The sequence below is a fragment of the Aphis gossypii genome, unplaced genomic scaffold (assembly GCF_020184175.1).
Source record: "Aphis gossypii isolate Hap1 unplaced genomic scaffold, ASM2018417v2 Contig00254, whole genome shotgun sequence".
NCBI classification, from domain to species: domain Eukaryota; kingdom Metazoa; phylum Arthropoda; class Insecta; order Hemiptera; family Aphididae; genus Aphis; species Aphis gossypii.
The window spans coordinates 142,713-160,308 of NW_026083043.1; the positions used below are offsets into that span (position 1 = coordinate 142,713).

General features: G+C 28.7%; 1 pseudogene; it reads right to left on the minus strand.

Moving 5' to 3' along the window:
* Positions 1-310: 310 nt before the first annotated feature.
* LOC126553531 (uncharacterized) lies at positions 311-17,298 on the minus strand (annotated as a pseudogene).
* Positions 17,299-17,596: the final 298 nt, after the last annotated feature.

Sequence of the window (17,596 nt, forward strand, 5' to 3'; positions counted from 1 at the left end):
TAGTGTTGAAGTGTGTATACACTGTTTAAACTTTATGTGTAACAGGGGAAAAAATAATTGGTTTAAGGGGGAAACTATACCTTAAATTTTAAAAATCTCCGCAGTCAAAAGTGCGCAGAACATACATTTATGGTGTTTGAAAATCAGTGTTTTTTACTGGTACTGCGGAGAAAAAAAAAGCTTGAGGGGAAAAATCCTCCTTACAATTTTACAATCTCCGCAGTCAAAAGTGCGCAGAACATACAAATGTATACTACTAAAAATCTCTAGATTAACGTTAACAAAAAAAAAAAATAATAAAATCAAGTAGTTATGATATATATCCCTCGTAAACTTGAATATTTCCTCTACATAATGGACATGTGTTAAAGCCTTCTTCTATCAGTCGTGTGATACAAGTATTACAAAATGTGTGGCGACAAGGCACTATAGTAACAGTCACCATTTCCTCGTAACAAATTAGGTATGCATACTTCTAAAATCACTAAAAAAAAAAATCATTATTGATTATAATTAAAAAAAAATAAAATTGTAATAATTGTTTTATCTTACTTACATTGGCAGGAATAGGACGTAGATTGGGCTCAGGTGAGGGAACACGTAGTTCTAGTTCTAAAAGCAATATTTATTTTACTACTAGAAGAAATTCCCTGCAAAACTTTTATTAGTTTTTGGTCATAATATTACCTTCCTCGATATTTGCAAAAATTTCTGCACATCCGACTCTTGCGTTCAATCTTTCTAGACCTCTACCGTTGCCTTGTATTCTGGATCCACGATGACCACGATTTCCTAAAGTTTGAAATAATGTATTTAATAAAGATTTTAATTTTTAAGTATTTTAAAATTCTAAATTTACCTCTTCTACGCACATCCCTCTGATCTCTAAGATTCTGTACAACCACTGAACCCACTGCAGGTACTTCAACCAACGGTGGTTGTACAGCCTCTTCTGGTTGTTGAACTATTGGTGGTTGAATTGCATCTGGTACCTCTTCAACTATTGTTGATTGTACAGCTGGTTGTATGATTAGTGGTACTGGCATTGGTCGTAATAAGATCTGAGGGCCTCTGTGATAATTGACTTGGTGGTACAATTGGTCTAGGATTTAACCCCTGAAAAGCAAGTACTGTAAGTAAAAAGTTAATAAAATAAATATAACCAACTCATATATAATTAAGTTATGAAAATAAATTACTAGGTTGAAAATCTGGTTCACCGATTTCATTCCTCAAGATTTGTTCACTGGAGTATGAAACATTTCTTATGAAATCTTGAAGACTATAAGTGGCGTTCTCCACATTAGCCCATCCGTTTTTTATTATCATGTTATTCGTGGATGCAGGGTCGGACTGGCTAGTATGGGCCTCACCGGCAATTCGCTTACAAAGGGCCTCGACAATTATAGTCATAAATAATAATTCACATGAAAAAGATGATTATTTTTTTTCACCAAAAAATATCATTAATAAATAAACTTAATAATTTATAATAATTGTAACAATTATTGTTACTCAAAACAAACATGTTTATCTTTATTTTAAGGTTAGTAATTACTTAGGATAGAAATAATTAAAAAAAAAATAAATTCTAAAATAACAATTTTTTAAGTTCATTGGATGTATTTGCTAGTTTATCGATTATATCTTCATAGTTCCATTCATTAATAATGTCTGCCTCAGAATTTATTAATATAAAGGATTCCAACAAGTCTTGACCAATAAGTGATCTGAGTCGAGTTTTGATAATTTTAAGCTTAGAGAAAGAACGTTCACATGAGACTTGGGTAAAAGAAAGTGTTAATAAAGTTTCATATGCAATATATAAATCTGAATATGCACTACTATGTAAATTAAAATCTTTCAATAATTTAATTGCACATTGAATACACTTTTGATCAATAGAACAATGTGTTAAAGTCTCATCTTCATCATTTTCTGAATCAGAATCATAGTTGTTATTTTCTGATTCAACAGCAGTGACTTCATACTCTGTATTATTTGAAATATTATGATAAATGGATGCAAAAGATATTAATTGATCAACTAAACCATCTCGTTCAACACCACTTATATTTGCCAAAGACTTTAAAGCTCCTTGTGGGATCACACTTGCATCTTCATTTAATCTTTTAAAATTTCTAGGATCCAAGTATGAAGCATCTTGCATAATTTCATTTGAATCACCAAACCTTACACTGATTTGTCTAAATGCAGTATCAATTACAACTTGGTAGACATTAACACGAAACTTGTGTTTATCATTTTCAAAAGCACTTACTGATTCATCTGTTGCAGTTTCATCATACATTCTTTTGACTTTCCGTGATCGTTTTTGTGATGAGTTGTCTCGATTTCTAATTCAATTTCATTTTTAGTTAAAATATCATTAACAGAAGTTGAAAATGATAATGCGGCTCTAAAAATATTATCAAATGTTGATATTGAATCTTTTGCCATATGAGATAATTGTTTTTGTAAACTTTTTAATATTTGATGTGCTGTTAAATAGTCCAATGATACAGTTTGAAGATATTTACTTATAGGTGTAGTGTATTTAAATAATGTTTTAAAAACAAAAGCTATAAGAATTGTGTCAAATTTTAAGAATATTTGCAAAATAGATTGAGCCTCAAAACTAACTTTAGATTCAAATTGATCACTGTTTGCTATATTATGAAGCGTTTTTAAAAGCACAACATACCTTTTTACATCAAATATAGTTTCAAGCGCTTTGTCTTTAGCCCACCATCTAGTAATTCCAATTTTTTGTAATCTTCTTAATGTCTCACGTCCTTCAACCAATTGTTCTAAATTTTCAATCCATTTAGATGTACGCTTATAAGAATTCCCAATAAAAACTGCTACCTTTTCTAATAATCCAAAAAATAATCGTGCTTCTAAGCAACTTGAACATGAACCAATCATAACTAAATTAAGTGAATGAGCATAACAATGTGTATATATCATTGAAGGAGACACTTCTTTTAACGCTGCTTGGAGTCCATTATATCTCCCAGACATATTACTAGCACCGTCAAAAGCTGAACTGATTATATTTTTAATATCTAATCCTAAATCATTCAACATAGTTTTGACCAATTCAAAATATTGTCTTCCTGCAGTATTACGGATAGGAGTCATACATAATAATCGCTCATGTACAATACCATTTCGTACATATCTAACACAAATTGCAACTTGATCTATTACTCCAACATCTTGGCATGAGTCTACTTCTAAACTAAACTTCCATGCTTCTTTTACTTGAGAAATAATGGCTAATTTAATTTGATTACCACAAATATTAATAAGTTTATTAATTGTTGTTTTAGATAAAAAAGTTACCAAGTTTCCACGCCCTTTAGTATTATGATGAGTTTCTTTTCTTTTTTTACTTGCTTCTATTGATGTAACAACATGGCGACCAAGGACAGGATCATATTTTGCAAGAAGTTAAACTAGTGCAAGAAAATTTCCATGGTTAATATTATTATTTTCAAGTGAAAATGCTGCTTCATGTTTTCCTCTGAATGCCAAACCCTGAATTCCAATAAATTTAATAATATCTATTATTCTTCGTAACACAAGCCGTCTTTCTAATACATCTGCACTATGTTTTTTTGTTAATAAAGACTTGGTACATTGATTTTTACTTTGTAATAAAAATGACATGAGTGCCGTTTCATGAGTACTGCTTTGTTCGTGTAATTCAACTTGATTATAAACATGTTTTGATGATGGTGTTATACCCTGAGTAAATGGACTGGTTCTATCAGTGTAGCACAAACAGGTAACACAATACATTTTATTGAGATGGAGTGAATAAGAAAGCCATTTTCTTTGAACCATAGTTTGATTTGACATTATTCGATAATATAAACGACATGCTTTAAATGGTAAATTATGAAGATCTCCAGAAGGTTGAATTGGATGGTTTCTTAGAAAACACAACTTATCACTAGCACTAGCATAAATAATGTAATTTCTTCGATGGCTTTAGGATCAAGAGATGTGGTGTTTGAGACTAGAAAATATAAATAAATTAAAATTAATACAAATATATATTTTTTATTTTTATTTAATATTACCTGATTTATCTTCTTCATTAATATAAGGACTATTAGATTTTTTGTCAGTATTAATTTGGTTTTCTGAAAATGTATAATAAAAATTATTATTCATGTAACTAACATATAAAAATATTAAATAGTAGGTAGGTATTACTAAGTTTTCAATACATTAATTTGAATGGATAATAAGTATCTAAAAATATTACCTGATTTATCTTCTTCATTAATGTAAGGACTATCAGATTGTATGTCAGTATTAATTTGGTTTTCTGAAAATATATAATAAAAATTATTATTCATGTAACTAACATATAAAAATATTAAATAGTAGGTAGGTATTAATAATTTTTCAATACATTAATTTGAATGGATAATAAGTATCTAAAAATATTACCTGATTTATTTTCTTCATTAATGTTAGGACTATCATATTGTATGTCAGTATTAATTTGTTTTTCTAAAAATATAAAATTTAAATATTATATACCTAATAAAAATTTTTGTTATGTAAATATATAAACATAAATATTATTTTATTAATTTTTACATACTTGGCTTTACTTGGCTGATTGTCCTAATATAATAATATAGTTGAGATTAAAAATTAAAAATTATTTACTTATTTTTCACGTGCATTAGTTATTATTTTATTAATACAATTTATAATTCACATTCAGCAGTATATATATGTGTATTATAATGCTACGACCACATATTTTTTTTAATGTTCGAATATAATAATAATGAATAATGATCAGTCAACGTAGTATATTGTACCATAGGATTGTATTTATAAAAATAAAATGTATGTTTGGCCAAAAAACAAGTTACTTTAATCAGTTTAATTATTATTAGCTTAAATACAAAGAATACGAACATACTAAATAAAAATAGTACCATTTTCTTAAAAATACTAATAATCGCTAAATCGCGGACTCAATAAAACTCTATTTGGACGTAGCAAAAAAAAAAAAAAACATGCTATTGCATATAAATCCTAGTCATGGTATTAGTTATCTTATAATATACTTACGGAAAAAAGAATTTAGTTTTTGTTGACTTGGTAACAAACCACAAGCAATCAAATCGTTTCTTCGTTTTGCTGAACGTTTAGAAGCTCCAGATTGAAATTTACGTTTATCCATGGTTAAAAAACTAAATATTGGTAATAGAAACACCGTGTATTAAATAAATTAACAAGATCAACTGAGATTCGTATTACACAAACCGAAAATTGATAATGAATAATAATAATTTCAGTATACATTCGTAGCGTTGTTTGCTGATTGCAATATTTCTCAAACCAACGATACTTTAGGTTTACAGTTCTAAAAATAAATGTCTACCTCCAAAATCCCCATTGATAAATAAATTATTATTTTTAATTGGTACCGAATGCCAATAACATAAACTTTAAAACATCTTACATTCTACGTGATTACGTCACAAATATGTTCTGTTCGTCTAAAATACTATACTGTATTTATGTTTAATTATTCTTATTTTATAAATGTACATTTCATGACGTTTATGTGTACTTTATAATAATGAATTTTCCGTTCATTATGAAGGGCCCCATATACTTTTACAGACAAGGGGGCCTCACTGGCTATTGCCAGTCTATTGTATTGGCCAGTCCGACCCTGCGTGGATGCATCCGATAAGTCACACGTCTAACCTATTAATTACAAATAAATCACATGTTGATACATTTGTATATAGATCATAATTCATTAGCTACTTATTTTATTTTATTAATACTAATTATTTTTCAGAATCAAAGTTATCACAATTTGTCCAAATTCATATTTAAGACATTTAGACACCGAGGAGTATAAGACCTTAAAGGGTATAGTTTTTTTATATATATCATTATATCAATCATGAGTACCTAGGATGCATATAATTGCTTATACATATTGCTAAACCATACATTGCTAGAGACCCGTAGGAAATAGAGAGCTCTCATTGGTCCTATTACATTTGTGATAACATGATAAAGTTATCAATATTTTCAAATCTGATGCTTTTTCTAATTAGATATTTGTTATTAGATATAACTTATTTTGTTATTTTACCATTTAACCTTTAACAATTTTACCATAATTTTAATTTTAAAGGTTAGTTTAATTATTAGTTCTTCATAGTTCATACATAATTCATGTATATGTAATGTACATATTCTAGTCAATTTCTACAATTTTTACAATTCATGATAATAATAAAATATAAGATCTCCAGTTAAAATTCAAATTTAAATTAAGTGTATATATACTATACATATTATAGTCAGTTTTAAAATACTAAAAATTAAAAATAAATTTTAAAATTACAAATAGGTATTTAAAGTGAACCATGACTTTTAGCATTAGGTTGATTACAATTGATATTTTGGTTCAAATTCTTTTCCTTTTTTTAGCAACATTTTCTCCTAATGGAGGTCTACCAGCTAATAACCGTTTGCTACCTTTTGTTATACCTGCACTTCGTCGAGCTATTGTGGTAGGTTGAACCTTAATAGTTGCACCATCTCTATTTCTCAATGGTACACAATTCCCTGCTGTATGTAAAAAATTTCCCATTGCCCTTTGCTTTTAATTTTTTTAAGCCTTTGTTCTAATTTTTTTATTCCCGTAGACGATGACCCATATGAAGTATTACATAGGTTAATAAGTTTAATACATTTTCAAATTTGCTTCTATCAGTTGGTTCTGAACTGGAACATGGTATGGGTTCTATTAAATTTAATTGTTGTACATTTTTATCATTATTAATATTTGATTATTAATTTCTGTCTCATTTCTTTGTTCTATTACAGCTTCTACTTTTAAAAATGGATCATAAAATGACTTATCCAAGACTTGTTCTCTAAAGGCAATTTTAGCTATATTAAAACAGTCTGTAGCAGTTATAGAAGGAAAATGATCAGATTTAATATTAAAAATTGAAAAATAGCATACTGATGTTTACAAAACTTTGCAGCCAAGGCACTAGAGCATGAACAAAGACCACATTTAATATTAACATAATATAATAATGTTTGTTCTTGTTCACTTGGCACTAAAAACTCATAGTCATTTTCTTGTACAATCTTATCTTTTTTTAAATATGTAATTTTCTTCATCATTTTTTGTAACATTAATGTGATTGAGGAATTTCTACTGTCCTCAAATTCTCTTAGTCTTCTTTTATATAATCTTCTAAAGCTGTACTAGTTAAATCTATTAAAGCTAACACATTATACGCTTTTACTCTACCTAAAACATGATCTTTATAAAGTCTAACTGCTACTTCACAGTAATTGTTAGTTACATGACCTCTAGAATAACTGTCCCTAAAACATATACACCATTTTTCTTTATATGTCCAAAATTACACAAATATTTTGTCCATTGAGGAAACTCTTCATTTTCACAACCTTTTTTGTAAGCATTTTCTGCATCAATTATATTATCGGCATATAAAATATTTTGAAATAATTTCATTAATGGTTTACGTTTTTCAATAGGAATTTTATGAGCTGAATCCCACAACCACCGCCAAACTACTTGTAAGACATGGAATGTACAAAGTAACGTGTTACTTTTTGGCCAAACATTATTGATGGCATTAATTTCAGCTGAGCTTTGATCAGTCAGAAATAAATTGGGATATCCCTGTCCACAAAAACTTTCTAGAACAGCTTCATTTATGAATTTAAATCCTTGACAATAACACTCATACGTTTGACCTTTGTTAAAATGATGGCTAAAGGCACTGCACCCGCAAGACTTTGGGCACATAATAAATGTTATTGAATGATTCAAAGGATCACATGCACTTGTGGTGTCTACAAATATTATTTCTTTAGCCTCTTTCATTTGATGAGCTCTTCTCATAATGGGTGTTATAACAATTACGGCAAATGGATTTTCTTTGAATAAAACAGTAATGCCATTTTTACTGTATATTTCTTGTTTTTTTTTTAGTTTCTATATTAAAATAAAAATAATAAATCTACATTAATATGTATGGTAACCTTACTTATTTTTATTATCTGTATCTAATATTATGTAAGTATACTATTATTATATATATTTATATAGTATGCTATAATTAGATATTTACCTCAATTAATCCATCACCACTACGTGGACCTAAATTCAAACTTCTCCAAATATCATGCCAATAACGAACCGTACGATAACATGGATTAATGCCTCCATTAGCAAAATGTTCCAATGTGAAATCCTCTTTTAACTCCAATAATTGTTCATGATATTTTTGTGATTCAGCTATACCCATTCCAGAATCAAAATACTCATAAAACATATTTTTTACATCATCACCAGCCAGAATAAATCTGAGACTTTCAGCAGATTTTATCGTATGGGTATGATGATTATATATTTCTATACAACATACTAAACCTTTCTGTAATATAAATATACATATTTATTGTAATGCTTGTATTATTATTATTATTATTTATTTCCAATTATTAAGTGTTGTTAATTTTTAAATCACATCATTAATTGGAAAATATTGAGGATGTATTGTTTACAATACTATATCAGAAACAGTGTAATACAATATAGACTATTATTTGTTAATAAATAATGAACACAAATTAATTAATTTTATATATTTCTATGTAACATTAAACCTTTCTGTAATATAAATATTAAATATATATTTATTGTAAAGCTTGTATTGCTATTGTTTATTACCAATTGTTAAGTACATATTAAGTGTTGTTAATTTTTAAATCACATAATTAAAATATATACAGTGTAATACAATAAAGACTGTATAATACAGTCTGTATTATTTGTTAGTAAATAATGAACACAAATTTAAAGTACCAATTTATTTAATAAATTTATTTTTATCAGTCAGACATAACATAAATTGTTTACATTTTAAAATCTTAGAAATGTTATGGCCTTATTTTACTATGACTTGAATCTGTAAAAATGTAGAATTCATTTTTATTTCACAAATTTAACACATATTTGGAGTCTGCAAAAAAAAACTAATTGCAAAAATTAAAATTAAAATAGTATCAGAATAATATATTACCATAGATGATCTGGACAAATTCACAAGCTAAACAAAAAGACAAAAAAATTAATTATGAGTTTAATTGAATTTATAAATACCTTAATAAATGGATCTTTCTTCCTTGTAGATACTGTGTCCAGTTTAATAACAGTCTTAACATTAGCTGGACATTCAGCATTTTTCGAAAGGCCTTTTTGATTTTCAGATATACTAGGCTTCTGAAATCCACTATGTTGACAAACAAACTTTTTCTAAAAATGTTTAAAGATGCTTTTCAGTTAAGATTTCTACAACATAAATAGTAATGTAAAAACACTATAAAATACTTACGAATACACAATTCGCTGCCCATTTGGAACACTAGTTCGAACGTTCCAATTTAAATAATTTACTTTACCAAACTCAGCAACCCACACACTGATGTCTTCCATAGATTTCACATCACATCTCAAAATTATATTTACATTGTCATCTTTGACAATTTCATATTTAAATGATGGTGGATACATCATTTTATTAATTAATTAAAAATGTTAATTAGCAAATCTATTATAATTAGAAAAAGCATCAGATTTGAAAATATTGATAACTGTATCATGTTATCACAAATGTAATAGGACCAATGAGAGCTCTCCATTTCCTACGAGTCTCTAGCAATGTATGGTTTGCTTATATGCCGCCAGGATGCACGGCCGACAACTTGGCTTTAGCAACGAAAAAGCAATATCAATTGCAACTCACTGGCTAAAACAAAGTATTTAAACATTTTATTTATATTTTATATTTTTTATTCATATTTTAAGCTATTTATTTTTAGACAACTTTATGTATTTATGTGTTAATGTAATAGCATATAGCCCAAGCACCGGACACTATAAGAAGAATATCAATCATAGTTTTGAAGCTTCCCTTCCCTCCTAATTAAAAATAATCAAGTCACGTTAATTTAGAAATTTAAGTAAATTGTTCTCCTCATTATTTTTTCTCTCTCTCTAATCCATGCACAACATGGTGAATTTTTGGTCTGCAGAATCAGTATTGTAGCATTTTTTTTAATTTCTATGTAAAAGATTACAATAATTTATAAATGCTCATATATCTTTGAAGAATTAAAATATTGTAAAAAAAAATAATTTGTATGAAATAGAGTTAGGTACTAATTTTAGTTTTGATAAAAGATCATTTCACACAATATTAATGCTAATAACACAATTGGACAAAAAAAACTTGCTGAATGCAACGTTGCTTATGGGTCTGAGAGAAAAACAAACTGATATCGTACGTCCACTAAATATAGTATGTTTACTCAAACTGTAAAGCTTTACTTGCTGTAAATTCTTACTGGTCAAATCATTTCTTGAACGGCCCTCTATTGTTATCAAGTGTTCTACAATTTTAATTTAAAAATAAATACAAATTTATGACTGTTATAAATTAATATTTCTTTCAGAGTCTAATTAAATGTTACCATAAAATTGATAAAGAGACGGATGTTGACCCATTCATCTGAGAAGAGAAGCTATTAGCAAGTTAGACTCGATGAAATTATTGGTTCTGTATTGGAGTCGATACACTGTAAATCTTAGTGGACCAACAGTGTCCATCCAATATCTTTGAAAATACTGTATCAAATCATGCAGTTCCTCTCCAAGGTTGTAATCTCTCACTATTTAATTAATTATATTTCATTAAACAATAAAATAATATTTTTAGATCAATGAATTTTGTATGAGGCAACTAACCTAATTATTGACAACATCAAATCCTAATTGGATAGAAAAAAAACCACGGTGAAATCTGATTTCATAAGCCGGCAAATGAGGTAAAGCCATGAGTTGAAAAAACATATTACTACTTAATGTACTAAAATAAAGAATGTGTTGGGAAAGAGAGAGTGTAATGTTGCCATAAAAACATGAAATATATTTAATTTGATTTAGACATTCAGAAATTAAATACATTATAATATTAAAAATTAAATTATTTCTAAGCTTTTCTTTGAATCAATTTTTTATTCATATTAAAGTCTCACACGGTTAAATTCTTCTTAACTTAATTAAGATATATATATCTTAATTTAGCATTTTTGACTAATATTTTATGATCTCTTTGGTGTCTGAAATAGTGAAGATGTGAAAGGGAGGGAATACTATGAAGCAGTCCAAGTTATGTGGGTAATATTAACGCTTTTAAACAATTTATCTATCAGATTATTTTGTTGCATCAATTAGATATCCTTAATTTAATTAACACCAAGCTTTCTGTTGCCGCCGCAACATAATTCTAATAAATATAAAATAACTATCGATATCGGACAGCTGGACACACACACACACACTATCAACTGTTACCATAATATTTATTTTTGTATGTACCTATTTGAATGTGTCTTATGAGTTACATAACATGTAGATTACACCGCGTTATCGTACGCCGCCGCCGTGCATCTGCTGGGATATATTAACGCGGCCGGCGAAATTATAAGGATTCAGGCCGGCCTAGTCGTAATAAATTAATATTATTATAACTATTGTTTTTAGTCGTTTCTCCAGCGTTGATCAAAAACGTAAAGGTCCGTGCACTAATTGCCGCATTTTTATTATTGTATATTGAAAATTATAAGTTCGTGGGCGCGGATCGCCATCTTTTTTCACATTATATAATTCGTGGCGCTAATCGCCACTGTTTTAGTTTTAATATCATACATATTATATTACATTTGTGTGCGCCAATCGTCAAAAAACATTCTTATATATTTGTATTATATTATATTGTTTTATAGGCGCTAATCGTCACCTATTTTTTTATATTTATTATTGTATTTTTTGCCGGTGCTAATCGCCTTATTTATTTTAGTGTATTTTTTTCAATATTGTTTTACTATTTCTGTGTATGTGGAATTATATTATACAGGTTCTAGGACCAGCTGGCCAGTCTGCGCTCCACAACTGTGAGTTATATTTTTATTATCTTTTTATATATTGTTGGGCCAAAAGGGCCATGTCATAATTCTAATATTGTTTATTCTGTTTGGCCATAAGGGCCGCGCTATTCATTATATTATATTTTATTACCAATCAAATCATTTTTTGTTACCATTATTTCAACTTAGTTACCTTCTTGTGAGTTCTTTTTTTAATTATTGTAAACACACCACATATATACACACATAACACACAAATAATACACATAAACACACTACACGCATTACGTAGCTCGACAGTATTTGCTCGGCAATCCTGACCACATATGTTCGAGCTATTACACCACTACACACCCAGCTAGTCCTCGTATATTTAAGACCTATCCTACGTGTTAGTGGTCAACAATTAGGTCCGGAGTACGCATATTATTATTATATGCCCTAGGCCCGTCTACTTTCTATAAGAAATAATCGTGTTCATACAATAGAAACCATAAAATTTATAGGTGGGACATTGTTCATACATTTTACTGAAACTATTTTATCTATAAATCTACTAATCCAATCTATAAATTCAATTTCACTAAAAAATTACCATGCGTAAGATTATCCTTGCATTTTCATTAGCTCTAAGAATTCGAGCCAGATTATGTGTCCTCACGTAACGAATTATGCACTATAAAAAATAAATTATTCATATTTTTTTGTTTTTAACATTTTCAATTATTAAGGCCTCCACACACTGCAGCAGGATGATGGTAAATTGTGGCCAGTAGTATTTTACTGCTGCGATGTACCCAGACCTATAATGATAATATAGATTTTTGTTTGTCAACTAACTTGGACAAAATGAAACCAACATCCAGTATTGTTGGCTTCAGGAAGTACCCGGGCAATGGCATTCCTTAATCCTTGCTCAAAGTCGGTGATAATTTGAAGCTGGCCATAGTTCAAATTCAGTTGCAAATCATTTCTAAAATACTGTAGAACTCGACTGTATGAATCTGTCTGACGGTCAATTAGAAGTGCATGAACAATTGGTATTGCCTTAAAAATAAATGAAATATATTTACATTAATTGATACCTAATTGTTTTATTGTTTTAGCTATATACTAACCGCATCATTGAAAACTATTTGAATGGTAAATAGTTGTTCAATGTCAGGTGGTTGTCTCGGTCGAACTTGAAACATTCCATCCGTGCACACAGTTCCAACATAGATAAACATAAGATATATATTCATTCATTGTAGGAATGCTACATTTGTAAAGGCAATGCCAACAAAACGTACGGTACCGTCATTTCTGAACACTTCCAAAGGTCATTGGTAAAATTGATCTAGTGCACCGTTGACATACATTAGTCTCTGACTCCATTCAATCGAGCTCAAAATATTTAGCCAATTGCTCGATGAATCGGGAACTGGTGGACTAATACGACGCCTGGCTCTTGCTATAGCACGGTTGGCTGCGGGTCGGCCAATATCCATTGCTGCTTCTGGTTCCCTAATTTATGTATATTATATATTTATAAATAATAACTTACATTAAATAGTTATTTTTATTGTTCTTACATTTGAGTTTCTTGGTCGATAATTATGTTTGGTGCAATATTTTCATCTACACCTCTCTCTCTCAACTTATTAAAACATTGTCGAACACCTAATCCATAACGAGGTGCAGGTTCATGATTGTGGTCATGGCCTGCAGAAGTTATAATTTGTGCTCCAACGCGTGTAACCATTTTAGCTGTTACCATGCAGCCGTATCTTCTTCTTTCACATCATAAATATCTATATTCAATAAAATATAACTATTTGTATTAAAACATATTACATTCATGTAATTAATAATAATATGTAATTCTAATTTCTTAGTAGAGTGGCACCTAATCCATAAAAAGCTTTTATATATATATAAAAGATTTAATATTATTAGATCTAGTATTTATTATTTATTTAGACTATACGAATAGACAATAGTTTAAATTATAAATCTTAATAGAATTTAGATTAATATTGGTTTCGAAAATTGAAATCAAATATCCAACATATCTTCTAACTCAGAAACTTCTAACCCGCATTTTGATTTTGATATGTCAACATTTTCCGAACAATTGTCTGATATATAATTTACAGTATAAAAGGTCAAAGAAGATAACTCACGAAACAGAAGTTGGTATTCCACAGAACATTTCTTAGGTGTAGCACAAAATATCTCGAGAATTTGAATAAATTTATTATAGATAAATATAAATTTGAAATTTTCTATAAATACTCTTAATGTATTTGAATTTGTAATTAATTACTTTTTTTATAAAGTATTAAAATACACTATCACTCGAGTACTAGATACCTACCAACTGTACATCAGAGCAGTAACCTACTTCATCGCATTTTTTTCGATAACAAATAAAATAAAAAACGTTATAAAAATATTGATTATTACCTTGTATCTCTATTTACGGAATGTTGGTAAAATGCATATCCTCTATCATCGATAAAAACCCTTGAGCGCTCTCGAATTCCAGGAATTTCTCTCGATAGAGGAAGATTCTGACCATCGTCTAGTTCATCGCTGATGGGATTTCCATTGCCTACAATTGATTATTTAAATTAATTATGTGTACAAAATATCAATTTTACCTACTACAAACCATCATTTGGTTTCATGCTAATATTTGTTCAAATATACCAAAAAAAAAAAAAAAAACAATATTATAATAAAATATTAAACGTTAATATATTCTGCATGTTAGAACAGTAAGAAAAAAAAGTGGAAGACCTCTACGGAAATCTAAACACCAAGTCACAAATACAAATTTTTTATGAACATTAATGGGTATTGCTTATGTCTCCACTATTCCTACCATAAAAATACGAATTACCAAAGTCTACCAATAAAGGTACAGGTCGTTAATCTACCTTTATCTCTAGTAGACTGACACTTTTGTGAAATTGGTACAAAATAGCTTAATTTCAGCACCCACCAACCCTATATCACATATTCACGAAGATCCTTTCCAATTGTTACTATTGTATCAATTAGTTATACTATATTGGCCGATATATTGTCTCCAATACTAAATAAACCACTGAAGAAATTATACTATTTTGTACCAAGTCTACTAAGATAAAAAATAATTCAGCTAAATTCAACCAAGGGGCAAAGTGTAAATCTACATTATAATCTATAGATATAGATATATTTTTGATTAATTGAAGTAGATGATTGTGAATAGGAGATTGATTTAGAATATGTTCATTTAAAGAAGGAAACAATGCATTTATTTAGAGTTGACTACAAGCCTTTATTATTAATAATGGAATAGGATTGCAATTTTGTTGTATTATATTCATATTCGACTTAAAAACTAATTCAGCTTTCATGGCTATTTGTGAAACATCTTACAAGGTTTTTATTAAATAACCTCTGGATTTTATATCAATTAATGAACTAGAATAATTTGCAGAGAGTTTACTTTCACATATAGTGCAATTAATAATTTATTTTATTTTCCTAACAATTAAACCAGCTATATATTCAACAACATCATGTGTAATTGTGTATTGTAAAGTATTTAAAAGTAAACCATCGTAATTGGATACGTCATCATCACTTTGGGCACATAACATATCAATGTACTCTTTTTCAATTTCATTCTGTTTCTTTATGTTACTAGATACAAATAATATGGTTGTAGTATCTTGTGTTAAACAATTAGCACCAAAAGATGTCATAATTTCCGAATGAATTAATATTCGTTTCATGGCTGCTTCAACTTGCCAAGCAGTGGGATTATTACTAAAACCACCACGAGCTCGTATTGTGGAAAACAATAGTTCTAAGTGATCTTGTGATAGTTTATAAGTTAAGAGAAATTTCATTTTACCACTTAATACTAAGTCTACCAATAACTGTTTAACACTTTTTAGGCATATAATAAGTCCATTAAATCCGATTTTTCTAATATTTTTAGTTATTGGTACATGGTCTTTATCTTTTAAACTACTTAAATAACTAATAGAGAAATTTATAAAACTGTTGCAATTTTCAATATTCTTTCAGACAATGGTCTTTTACAGGTGATTTACTCGGAAAATTTCTTGTGTTCAAGAAATCAAAAATATTATTCATATTTCTACAGAACTCAATAGTACCTTCACAATTTTAAAATTCTGGTAATTTTAATGAATTTAAACAGTATGCCAACGCATCAGCAACAACTGAACTTAATATTGAAGCAGCTAACGATACTTTCATTTTTTCTTTGCAGTATTGGATGTGACGACGACGAATAATTGTCCCTATAACGTTATTAGCTAGTGCAAAACTACAAAATACATCAAATAAAAAAATAAATAAAAAAATAACCAAAATGAAGTCCAGCTTTTTCTTGAAGACGTACAAGCTCCTTAAAAAATTGCCATTTAATTTTTAATCCATTTTTATTATGTATAACTGTATGATCTCCTAATGTATTGCGGCATAACTTAATCATATGGGCTGCATCTAACATAATATAAATTTTCTCATTTGTTACTGGATGCAAAAAGTAAGTTTGTGCCTCTAAATCGGCTCCTAATTTTCGAGTCATGGATAGGTTAGATGCAGCCCCATAAAATGTTAGGGATTTTACAATCGCACCAGTATCATACACATTTGACAAGCATTTATTTACTAAATTCGATTTTTCCTCAGCTGATATACCATTAATTAGAAAGTATGCGATGGGTATTTTCCAATTCGAGTTTAATGCGACTAACATAAATACAAGAATGTCAGAAGCCATTGGTAATGCATCACTTTTATCATTTTTAGTAGCCATGTTAACATATCTAATGTTATGAACACTATTAAAATAAACGTCTGTCTTAATACTCATTTCATCCATCATAAGACCATAAAACAATGTTTCATTTTTACTAGCCATAGTTTGTACTTTATTTTTAACTGCTTTTAATGCTTCAGATAAAAACCCTGGTTTGCCATTTATCACACCATACCATTTTTTTAATGTGCTTGGATATGTGGTAAACAATTACCAAATGTTTTCCTGACATAATCATAGGCGGCTGCAGAATAGTAATTTAATGTTAGTGCAAATGCACGTAGTTCAGATGAAATAGTTTTTCCAGCTTTTAACTTTAGTTGTTTCAGTACAATTTCACTGGATGCAACAGGCAATAAATCCTGAACAAAATACAAGGATGATTTTTTCTGTTTATTTGACAGCAAAGGAGGTTGAATGAGTGTCATCGTTTATTAATTATCTCCTGTTCTTTTGCATGTGGAATGGCACAATTCCAAACCATTATTAAATAAATAATAAATTAAGTTAAAAAAAAAAAAATAGAAAGATTATTATTAAAAAAATCCTATTAAAGATATAATATTCAATTCTGATTTCTCATTTTGTGGCAGTGGCATACCGAATAATCGAGCATCTTATCTATTGTAAAATTGATAATTATCATTAAAATCATGGACAAATATTAATAATTATTATTTTGTCTTCCATAGGGAATAGTTTTCCTTATCTCATGATGAGGATATG